This window comes from Strongylocentrotus purpuratus, unplaced genomic scaffold, assembly GCF_000002235.5.
Source record: "Strongylocentrotus purpuratus isolate Spur 01 unplaced genomic scaffold, Spur_5.0 spur5_scaffold_1, whole genome shotgun sequence".
In the NCBI taxonomy this organism is placed as follows: Eukaryota; Metazoa; Echinodermata; class Echinoidea; order Camarodonta; family Strongylocentrotidae; genus Strongylocentrotus; species Strongylocentrotus purpuratus.
This window is the reverse complement of record NW_022145594.1, coordinates 47,063,818-47,075,447: the sequence shown is the minus strand read 5'-3', so window position 1 is coordinate 47,075,447 and position 11,630 is coordinate 47,063,818. Positions and strand designations below refer to the sequence as shown.

Genomic DNA, 11,630 nt, shown 5'->3' with positions numbered 1-11,630 from the left:
AGGTCAGTAGGTATCTCACAAGTTGTACTGCTCTAACATTACTATTTCAATAAAAATGGCGACCTAACACAATAATGGCTTGGAAGGAAGCTGCAAAATGTGGAGTGATTGTTTTCATTTCTAAGTAATAAATTATTAGTAAGTTCAAGATAATTTTAACTGCCTCATAATCTTTGTAACAAAGCTGTCAGCTAGATTTGGCTGGGTGTCATTTTCCTTTCATGAATACTTGAACTATTTTTAACTTACATAAATCTCAGAATTAGGGAAATATTATTTGTCGGAACAGTTCTGGGTTTTTTCCTAAAAAATAAGGAGGGGAATATAGTGTTAGTAACTTTGTTTAGTTGCATAATGAATTGAGGTATTCATCTATGCACTCTTAGCAGAGCTAGTAGGTTTCCTGGGATTAGGCAGTAATATTAGTAGCGGTTCTCGAGGGGTTTGGGGCTCAAGCCCCCCTAACAATAAATAACAATTAAAAAAAAAATCGCTAGATACGTGTAGAAAATGAATGCAACCCCCCCCCCCCACCCACCCGCAAAAAGGAAGTTACTCTTTTAGTGGCAAGAGTCCTCAACCTCCCCTCGTGAAAATATGGCCGTAAACGACTATGGTTGCAGCTCTTCTTCTTCCAATTATTCTGTTAATCTTCTAAGGGCTATGCAACCTTTTTTGAAGATCTGTGGGAAGGCTACCAGTTAGTGAAATTCTCTATGAATAAAATGTATTTTAAAAATGCGTTTTTGAGGGATAAAGATGAAAGAAAAAATATAATGTATTAGATAATGCAACTGATTGCTTCTATGTCTCTTTTTCGTTTGCTCTCCCTCTTTCTCTTTCTCTCTCTCTCTCTCTCTCTCTTCCCATTTCCATTAAGTTCTCATGGTCTCTCTCACTATTTTGTTCTCTCTCTCTCTCTCTCTCTTCCTCCCAAGCTTTCAATTCTCTCTTTACCACCCTTATTGTATTCTCTCTCTCTCTAGCTCATGTCCCATTCCTCCATATTTCTGTTTATTTTTGTCCCGGTATATCTCCCTTGTTTCTGCTCCTCTTACTTACATTTCTTTACCCCCCTTTCCTCTATATCATGAATGTTTATTATCTCTTGTATCACCCGTTAACCGTTTTTCATGCTCGTTTCCCCCCCCCCCCCCCCCCTCCACTCCATCATCCCTCCCCAATTTCACTCATTTCTACAGATTTCGCCCCCACCCTCTCTTCCTTCGTCATCCTTTCTTCATATTTCTCTTCAATATTGATGTATGTCTCTCTCTCTCTCTCAAATCTCCCCATTTCCTTTGTGCCTCACCCTCCCTAGCTTTTTTCTCTTTCTTCTCATTCGGTCGCCCTTCAAAGTCAACTAGCTATTACCATTTCCCATGCTCCGTCCCTTGTTGAATTCCTCTTTTATTGATCTTCTCTCTCTCATTTTTTTGAATTCCCCCGTTTGTTTTTCTTAGCATCTCCCTTTTCTGCTCCTCTATATCTTTGTTTTTTCTTGCTTCCTCCCTTTGAAGTTTAAATGTGTGGGTCCGTTTATCTCTTCTCTCCCTCTCCCTCCCAAGCCCAAACCCCCTCTTTCTCTCCCTCCGTAGACCCCTCCCTCCCTCACTCTGTCATAGCCCCTTCTCTTGCTCTTTCTACCCCCTAGCCCCCTTCCCCCCCCCCCCCCCCACTCCCTCTCTTTCTCTCTCTCTTCGTCTCCCCATGTCTATCCTAGATTACACATCAGAAAAAGAGATCAGAGATTGATAATTTAAATCTTCCTTGTTTATTCAATTTAGAAACATGACTGCTTATGACAAACACATCAATAGGCCATTTCTGTCATGTACACCAAATTTATGCATATGCCTTTCTGAAGCGCCTCGATACGAATTATTTCATTCACCTGTTCAGAACCAATGTATCTCAATAGTCATGATTCAAATTCATACATTAGTTGTTGCTAGGTAGGACAAACATTATGGCTTGCCCTACCTAACAACACGTAATATATGCAATTTACATTCTGATTATTGAAATACAATTATTTGTAACAGGTGAATGAAATAATTTGTAATAATTTATTTAATGGCATGAAAAGAATTCTGAATTTGGAGATGAATACATATTACACTGTACAATGAATTACATGAAATATTTATTATATAAAATTGTGGGTATTTGCGAACCTTTGGAGTCAGGCCCGATTATTTTCAGCTTGCCTTCGCGTCAGATGCGTGCAGTTAAGACAATGCAAATAATGGGTAACGCATAGTGAACTAGAAGAGATATGCGCAGTCTAATTCACTTTTGCATGCGTTATATCATGAAAAATAAGGTAGTTATATTGCACAGTCGTGCAAATATAACAGAATGTTGAGTGCCATGTATGTGACACCGTTTCAGCTAATAGGATACTCACTAACAAATACATCATCATCAAACTACAACTTGCAAGTTCTTTTGTCTCCTTTGTACATTAAACTGTTGAAATATCTAAGGCACTGCAAATTATTTCAGTAATTCATGATTATCCAATATATACATAGAAAGACACTTATTTCATCCTTTTGCATGACACAATTCAGAATAAACTCATAGATCTGAGCGATTTGCATTGTCTATTATGAGTGGATTATAAAAATGACATCACTTAATCAGAAGAGAATGGTGATCAAAAGGCAAGGTAACAGAATGCTCAAAAGAGAAGTATCTACATTTGTATGTTATAAGCCAATCAGGAATACAAACTTACTAAAATATCAAACTTAATTACAAGGCAAGTACATATGGCAAACATATACAAGTTCAAAATATACATGTATCGTAACATTGCATAATCATAATCGTAATGATGCAAATAAAAGCCTGGAATATATATCATCAGCATTATTGAAATCCAGAGAGTACTGAATACAATTAGAATAAACATGTATCGTAAAAATACAATTATAGTAGCATATTTACATGTACACTGGAATAATGAAAATAAAACCTTGAAAATATTTCCTCAAATGGATTTATTATATAGTACTGGTGAATGTAGTTACACTGTACAAATAATAATCCATGTGAAATTGAATATTACACTGATAACTCAGGCATCTTAGAAAATGAAACATGTATCTTACAATTATAGCAGCATATTTACATATACAGTACACTGGAAAGATGTAAAGAAAATCTTGGAAAATATTTCCTCAAATGGATTTCGAAATCTAGAACTGGATTTAGCTCTAAATTTACAAACAACATTCCATGTCAGATAAAACGTTACACTGTTATCTCAGGCCTATGACATACACCCTTACCAGACAAAGCTTTTCTTAAGTATACCGAGTTCTATTAAGTTCATTGACAAGATAACAAGAGCATTATGGCTTTTAACATCTGGGTAATTTCCGGTAACAAATTCACAAGTTAATTTAGATTCTACTTAATTATATTTGTATTGAACATGTGCAATGACATTGACAAATACAGTGATATTTTGATACAAAATCTGACATATTACACACTAGACCATATCCGAACTGAAAAATGAAATGGATGAATTATATTTCAACGTAAAGCTTATAAGCCAAAGATTACATTATATCAATAATATGCAATTTTAGGGTCTGTCAGAGGAGTATCCGCTCTCTGAAAACAAAAAATCTAAAGCTTTGAAAATCGGAAGTTGCCGACCTATAAACTTGCTATCGACTTGAAGACATCATGATATGTGGAGTACCCATGTTCACAATGACTTTGCATTAATTAAGCACTGTCCATTGACTCAGCTATATAGGTGAACACATATTATGTCGTCACTGTAAATTTGAGATAGGGTAAATACTTTTATTCCTTTATATTTGTATTCTACATTCATTCAGTTTTCCATTTATATCAAGTTGTATTTTCATCGGATAGGATCTTTAACCTCATAACGCACTTTGTGAAAGTTGAGTGGTATTTCATACATTGCATACAAATCACCAAAAACGAAAATAGTAAAAGTCTACAATACACATATACTTGGTACAGGCACTACATAATCTGTCTAATGCACTAACATCCTTGGCAAGGCATTAGTCCTCATTTGCCACTCTCCACCCAGGTAGGCACCTAGCTGATATGCCGAAAGTGCTACATATTTGGCTGCCGCCAGAATAATAATGTTTGAGCGCCTAAACTGTCATGGCATGACGGGCGTGTGTACTATATCAGAAGCCATCATTATTATCAATATAACTACTAGTCCACTGCTAGTGTTGTCACCTTTTATACACAGGCATAATGCATCATCATAGCAAATTTTAAGTATTTTCAAAAATAGTTCCCAGGAAAATATGATCCCTTCCTTCATAAAACAAGCACACAATGGGCTCTTGGTACTACTCTGTTTCGGGCTCATTCAGTACACATTCACAAAACGTATCCTATTTTTGCATCACTTTCTACATAGGCCTTTCACATGTTTTCAAACGTTGTGACATTGTCATGATCCCTTTCTCGTAAAATGTATACACTAACCCCAGATAGTGGACTGTACTCATCAAGGTGAAGACAAAAAAGAAAACAGCCTTTTTACGAATATTCAAATGTTTTCAAACATCACCACAAATTATCCCCTTTTGCCCCAAATTTCTTGCTATCAGTCCTGGGCTCAAAACCATCCAGGCTCGCCGGGACACATGGACGCTCATAATCTAGGTCCGGACCCCCCGAATTTGGAAGTTTTTACTTAGGGCTCATGCCTACAGACTGTTAAAAATTAAATCTGAACCTCTTTTCCAAAAAGAAAGTTAGTGTGGAGCCCTGTATGATACATACACAAAGTCAAGATGAAGTGTTACCAGTGGGACACTGTCTTACTCTACAGATACCATAGCAACTAGAATTCACTGCAATTTCAGGATCATCCTGTTGAACTCTTGAATGAGTACAAGGAGCTTGCCTCTTGTGAGACCTGCTCCGACTGTTGATACCTTTGTATGTCTGAGAAAATTGACATACTGTATCTGACGTATTACAAAAATGAAAGTTTTTATCTCTGCCAGTACTGCTTGTACTTTGGATTGGAGACGAAAAGCTGGTTGAATGTGATACCTGACTGGAAGAACCTGGGCTACTTGAAGAACTTGTTCTTTCCTGTACAATTGGCCGGTCTTGGGAAGCTGAATGAAATCCTGTAGTAAAGTGATCCTGACTAGGCCGAGGTCAGCTAGATCTTGCCCGCTCTACAATCATTGGTTGAATGGTGCATCTGAATGTGCCATCTCAACATGATAGGTTGACGATATCCAGAGACTGGAGGGTTACACAACAGAGCAGAGCTGGTTGCCCGAGTCAGCCGAACTATCCGAGTCATTTGACTTACCCAAGTTGGCTGAGTTGTCTGAGTTATTTGAGTTACCCAAGTTGGCTGAGTTGTCTGAGTTATTTGAGTTGCCTGAGTTGGCCGAGACATACGAGTCATTTAAGTTGCCCAAGACGGCTGAGTTGTCAGAGTCATTTGAGTTACCCAAGTTGGCTGAGTTGTCTGAGTTGTTTGAGTTGCCTGAGTTGGCCGAGACATACGAGTCATTTGAGCTGCCCAAGTTGGCTGAATTGGCTGAGTTGTCTGAGTTATTTGAGTTGCCTGAGTTGGCCGAGACATACGAGTCATTTGAGCTGCCCAGGTCAGCTGAGTTGTCCGAGTCATTTGAGTTACCCAAGTCGGCTGAGTTGTCTGAGTTATTTGAGTTGCCTGAGTTGGCCGAGACATACGAGTCATTAGAGTTGCCTAAGTGTGCTGAGTCATAGAACCTATAAAGGAAACAGATTTTGTTCTTATTATCTGAATGAAAGATGAGAAATAAAAAAATCAACTACTCTTGGTCTCATTGAATGTACAAGTCTCAAGAAACATTTTGATCAGCAAATGAAGAAGAAGAAACAAAAATAGAAGAGACTACAGTGTAACAAAAACATCAAGAACACACACACAAAAAACCCAAAACACACAAAAGAATCTACAAGTTTAGGTTGAAAGCACTTTACAGTACAGCTGTTACTGAATATTAAGTTTTGTCAGACAAGAAATCTTAAATTATTTCAAGGTACACAGTATCACTTTATTGCATGCTCTCTGCTGGGGTATCAGCATTGTATCTTTTCTTATTATTCCATTACATACCTGCCAACATTTGAAAATAAGAAATCTGTACTTTTAACAGGCTGTTAAAACTAGCAAAATTGGCTTTAAAAAAAAAGAAGAAAAAAAAAGGGTCATTCAGAATTTTGAAAAAATCTTAATATTCTGATTAAATCGGAACAGTTGGCAGGTATGCCATAAGAGGCTCTTTATATTGTTTCTGTATTGCACTATTCATAAAAAGTATACATGCTGTTATCTGATTTTTTGTTTTTTAATCGTATATACTGTACTGACCTTTGCAAACAAGCGAGGGTCTAAACAAATGAGTTCAAGTCATCTTCAGCTGCCAATGATTATTTCTTTCTGACAGAAAAGAAATCTTAAATTGGTGGGGTATATATCAGCATTGTATTTGTTCATATTACATTAGAGGCTCTTTATATTGTTCTATATAGCACCACTCGTGAAAAGTCTATATGCTGTTATCTGAATTATATATTTTAAAGTCACATTTACTGTACTGACCTTTGCGAATATTAGAGGGTGTGAAGAAATGAGTTCAAGTCAACTTGAGCAACTTCATCGAACTTGAAGTTTCCTTTCCTGATCTGAGGAAAACAACCCTGTAACATATGACAGCAACATTGCTTGTTATCCTTGTATCAGTTTCAAGTAAGTGGATCTATTTCATTTTTGTACATAATCTTATTCTTGGGAATATACACTCAAGAGCTACAGACAGTTAGATCCCTTAAATAAAATGAAAATAAGAAGAAAAAAAGATGTATGGAGAATTTTAAAAGGGTAGAGTAAGAACAATTGAAATATTTCGGGAGAAATGAATGACAGTAATTTATTGAAGTGCCCCATTACAATATACATGTATTTGTGGTCACGCAGAGGCGGCGCTTCGGGAGAGGGGGGGGGGAGTACCCCCAAATGCGGCCTTATCCTTTGTAAGAGGTGCCACTTCCCCTTTAAATAAGTGCCTCTTTTATTTTGACACATGCCCTTTTTCCTTCAACAAATTCCCGTTTTCCTTTGCAATAAGTGTCCATTTTACATTCTCATAAGTGCCTATTTTCAGGTAGGAGAAGTGCCCCTTTTCACTTCTAATAAGTGCACCCTTCACCTCTGATAATTACCCCAATTAAAATCTGATAGATGCCCCTTTTCTTTCAACAAATGCCACTTTTCCTATATAAATAAGTGCCAATTTTCTATTCTCAAAAGTGCCTTTTTTCATCTCTGGTGAGTCCCTCTTTTCAGGTGTGAGAAGTGCCACATTTTCACCTCTGATAATTACCTTTACTTTTACACGTGCTCCTTATCTTTTCTAATATGTCTCTTTATCCCTTTTGAAAAGTGTCCCCTTTGCCTTTTACCCAAAAATGTGCCCCTAATTAAAAGCAGCTATGAGCAACTCATTCTCTAATATTCCCCCTCACTCGCATTTATAGTTGATGTTAATATTTTTCTTATCAAATGTCTTTTCTGTCTTTCATGATAAGATTGTTCTTATTACCCAATCAGGATTGTTTTTTCCTCTTTATAAGATGTAATTTTTCGCACTGCGACCTCACAAATTTCAAAATTTCGAATGAATACTCAAGACCATCACACCGAACTGCAAAGTATGATTCGTAAGCAGCATCTTGTACCATGGAAAGAAAGAATACATATTGAAATCATCCCTGATATTGTAATCACAATATAGGAGTATATACCAATGTCTGAAAATGGTATATTTCGCTTTGGGATTTCCCTTCTTGGGGGCCTTATGTTCCAGAAAGTGCCCTTTTTGTTGGTCCCCCCCCCCCCCCTACTTTGGAAGATGCTCCGCTACACCTGGGCTTATTTTAGTGATTTTGACAAGCCACATTACTTGCTGGAAATATTCCACGCCTTGTTAAATTTGCAAACAATGAGTGTTTGTGAATATTAAATCCCCACAAAAATTACTGCTTATAATTATACAGTACCTCAAGGACAATGAGCCTCGGGACAATTACCTCCTGGACCAATCAAACCCCCAGGACAATTATCCCCTGGACAATCACTTCCCAAGGCAAAGACAATTATCCCCTGGACCATGAATCCCCTAGGGCAACTTCTCTCATGACAACTAACCCCAGGGCAACTACTCCCAGGACAATAACATGCTACCCAGGTCAATAGCTGCCATTACAGGATAATGGCTAGGGATGATAGGGCTTTCCTCAAGGGAACAGGGGGTGGTGGTATGTGGAGGGGTTTCCCTTCCTACGGAAAGGACTTTTTTAATTCAATAAACTTAAATTGTACTTTAGCGCAATGTGAAAATATCAGTTGAATTATGCCTTTTTTAACAATGATCTAAAAACAGGGGCGGAGGAGCATCTTTTGAAATGAAGGGGGAACTAACATTAAGAAAAGGGCACCCTACAGAAGGTGAAAACAAGGTGGAAATACCATTCTAAGACATATGTATATCATTTCAGTTCAGTTTATTCAATTCCATCTTTAAAACAGTTTTACAAAGGTAAAAACATGCAATTACATGTAACGTATAATACATAAATTGAAATAACATATACATGTACAATGAATTAATACAAACAGAATAAGACACAGCTGTAAAACAACCAAGAGAAGGTTTTGTCTGGACAGCTTCCTCTCAAATTAGATTTGATAAGTATAGTAAGAAACAAGTAGCAAGTAAAGTTTCGGATAGTATCATTAAGTAATTGCATGACAACCGGCACAAGCCGTGTACATGAAATACAACACGATAGGATGCAAAAGTAAAAAAGATAGCCAAGGAGAAATGTGAGGGGAAGAAGAGAGAGAGAGAAAGGTGAAAAAGATAAGTGAGAGAGAGAGAGAGAGGTGAAAAAGAGAGAAGAGAGAGAGAGAGAGAGATGGAAAGCTAAATAAATATATTCAGTGAGAGTCACACGCAATCAGGAATCAATAACATTGCATTCTGAAAGGTACTTGAAGATTTTAGTTGGAAGCAAGTTCCAAATTTCAGGTGCATGATGTCTGCAAGAATATATCCCTACTATAATCTTCTTAAATAGCAGCCCACAATTGTATGCATCCTGCCATAAATATCACGTTAAACAAGAGATCCACAGACCTTACACTCACCTGAGCCAATGAAAGTAGGGGCCTCGCAATAAGCTCCCATCCCCTTTACTAACAGTAGAAAATGTCTAATTATTGCAAAATGGGCACTTTGGGGGATGATGCCCTTAAGCCCCCTTGGGGGCATATACCCCATTTGAACAAATTTAGATCTCTCTTTCCTGCAGGGGATGCCTACCAAGTTTTGTTAATATTTTGCCACACGTTTTTGAGAAGAATTTATAAATTTAGAAAGGATATGGACGGTCAAAAAGCAATAATCACAGCAATAGCTCACTTGAGCTTTAAAAAAAAGGCTAGTTCCTTTTGTCTGCTTTAATTGGATACATCATACATGTTAGGACAACATCATAACTGAATGAAAGTCTCGTCATTTCTGCTTGCTCTCTGTGGGAAGGGGGGATCTGAAACCACTTCCTCCTTCCCATCCCCGCCCCCCCCCCCCCCCCCCCGAAGTTTTAATTCACCATATTCAGGCACTGCCACCTCATTTTCAGGCAGTAAAGTTCTATTTGTTTTATTTTCTTTCTTGTCACAGTCAAATATATTTCATGACAAATTAAATTTCAAATTATTTGACTCAGGAGTTTCTTTTCTGTTTAGACTTTATAGAGCCTTTAATAATATGCTATCCACAATTATTTTGAGTAGTTCCCCAACACAGAACGTGCTTAGGAGTTAAACAGTTAATTGATATTTGTTGATATGACCAACAGGAGAGTTGTCTGTAGCTCTGTTACAATCCAGTGACCAAATTGCCAAGTGGAGATTTGCACAGCTTTCGTGACTTTAGTGGCTTTGTTGAAGAAAAAAAAAAAAAAATTTAAACAAAACAAATATACATGTGCACCATATAACCATAACTGCTTTTTCTGTCTATCAATAACCCTCTCCTTGACATTTACATTAGGACACACATACCTGTACGGATGATGCCTTTGCTTTCAATGTGGAGTAAAACTCCTCATTGATTAATATTCCAAGTGTCAGGTCAGTCAGGTTTGGCATAGAACACAGTGCTTCTGCAAGGAGGGGATTTGATGGGGCTGGTATCGGAGACGGGACAGTTTCAAGCCTGAAAGTCTGGACCTGCATTCATGGTGAATATAATTAAGTAACTCATCTATAAATATATACATTTTATTTAATAATTTAATTTCTCACTGTATTCTTACATTTCACACAAATTCCATTACTTACATAGTTGCATTCAAAATGACATTCTCAACAAAAATGAATTAATTTTCAAATTTAATTCTTGTCTATTGAGAAAAATAAACTATAAAGTTTCTACGGAGAGGATGATTTAGTAAGAGTGATTTTTTTTTCAAAATTATAAATGTATTATTCATAGGGCTACTCCTACTGACAATGAAATTAATCGTACCCCAAAATATGCATTTGCTATTCAAGGGACAGTGGAGTTCTTGTTTAAGACCGCAAATGCCTTCAAAGTGATGGTTATTGCTCTTATTCTTATTTTTGACATTTCTAGTGCCCTATTAGGACCTAAAATTGCTATGAAGGTCATTTTAGACCCCAAAATCTGTAAAATTTAGATTAAATCCGATCATACCAATTCAGGTCCACTTTCAAAAAAATATGGTGACCGTTAATTAATCAATTAATTAATAATAACAATACATGGGCCGGCTGGCTGTGCGTAATATAACCAACAAAAAGCCAACAAAACGGGAGGTACAGACGTACGTATGGACGGACGTACGGACAGACAACCAGAAAACACAATGCCTCTGGCTACTTTGTAGCGGAGGCATACAAATCATTTTGTGTAGCGCCCTCTATACCAAAACGCAACTATCCCTTTAATGTATTAAAGGAATTCATAACTCTGGATTTCATGTGCACAAGCCACCTAAGTCAGGAGGTTTATTGCTATGGTTCAGTTTGGTACATTCAAGCCTTTATTAAAATTGGCACTATATGCAAAACTTTTCCTATTAAGCAAACTTGGATACTGTTTATTGATCAAAACAATGTCAACCTTATACTCACTTGCCATTCAACTGAATCAGTACATGTGCAGTTTGCTTTTATACCATGTTTCATGACTGTTCCGATTACCAAGTGGAAGAAAAAAAAACATATAAACATGTGCACCATATAACTATTACTGCTGTTTCTGTCGATCAATGACCATCCATGACATTTAAATCGGGACATACATACCTGTATGGATGATGCCTTTGCTCTCAATGTAGAGTAGAACTCCTCATTGAGAACCACTGGAAGTGTCAGGTTAGTCAGTTTTGGCATAGTACACAGTGTTTCTACTATGTGATGTGATGAGGCTGGTGAAGGAGACTCGATGAAGTTAAGATCGAGAGACTGGACCTGCATTCATGGTGAATATAGTTAAGTTATCATCTAT

The 11,630-nt window shown here is 37.2% G+C and overlaps 1 long non-coding RNA gene across 1 annotated transcript; it reads right to left on the bottom strand.

Moving 5' to 3' along the window:
- Positions 1 to 4,286: 4,286 nt before the first annotated feature.
- Positions 4,287 to 10,321, bottom strand: LOC115921177. The gene is made up of 3 exons (XR_004062791.1): positions 10,160 to 10,321; positions 6,635 to 6,732; positions 4,287 to 5,778 (listed from the first exon to the last, which is right to left on the bottom strand). It is a non-coding gene; the product is annotated as an uncharacterized LOC115921177 (long non-coding RNA).
- Positions 10,322 to 11,630: the final 1,309 nt, after the last annotated feature.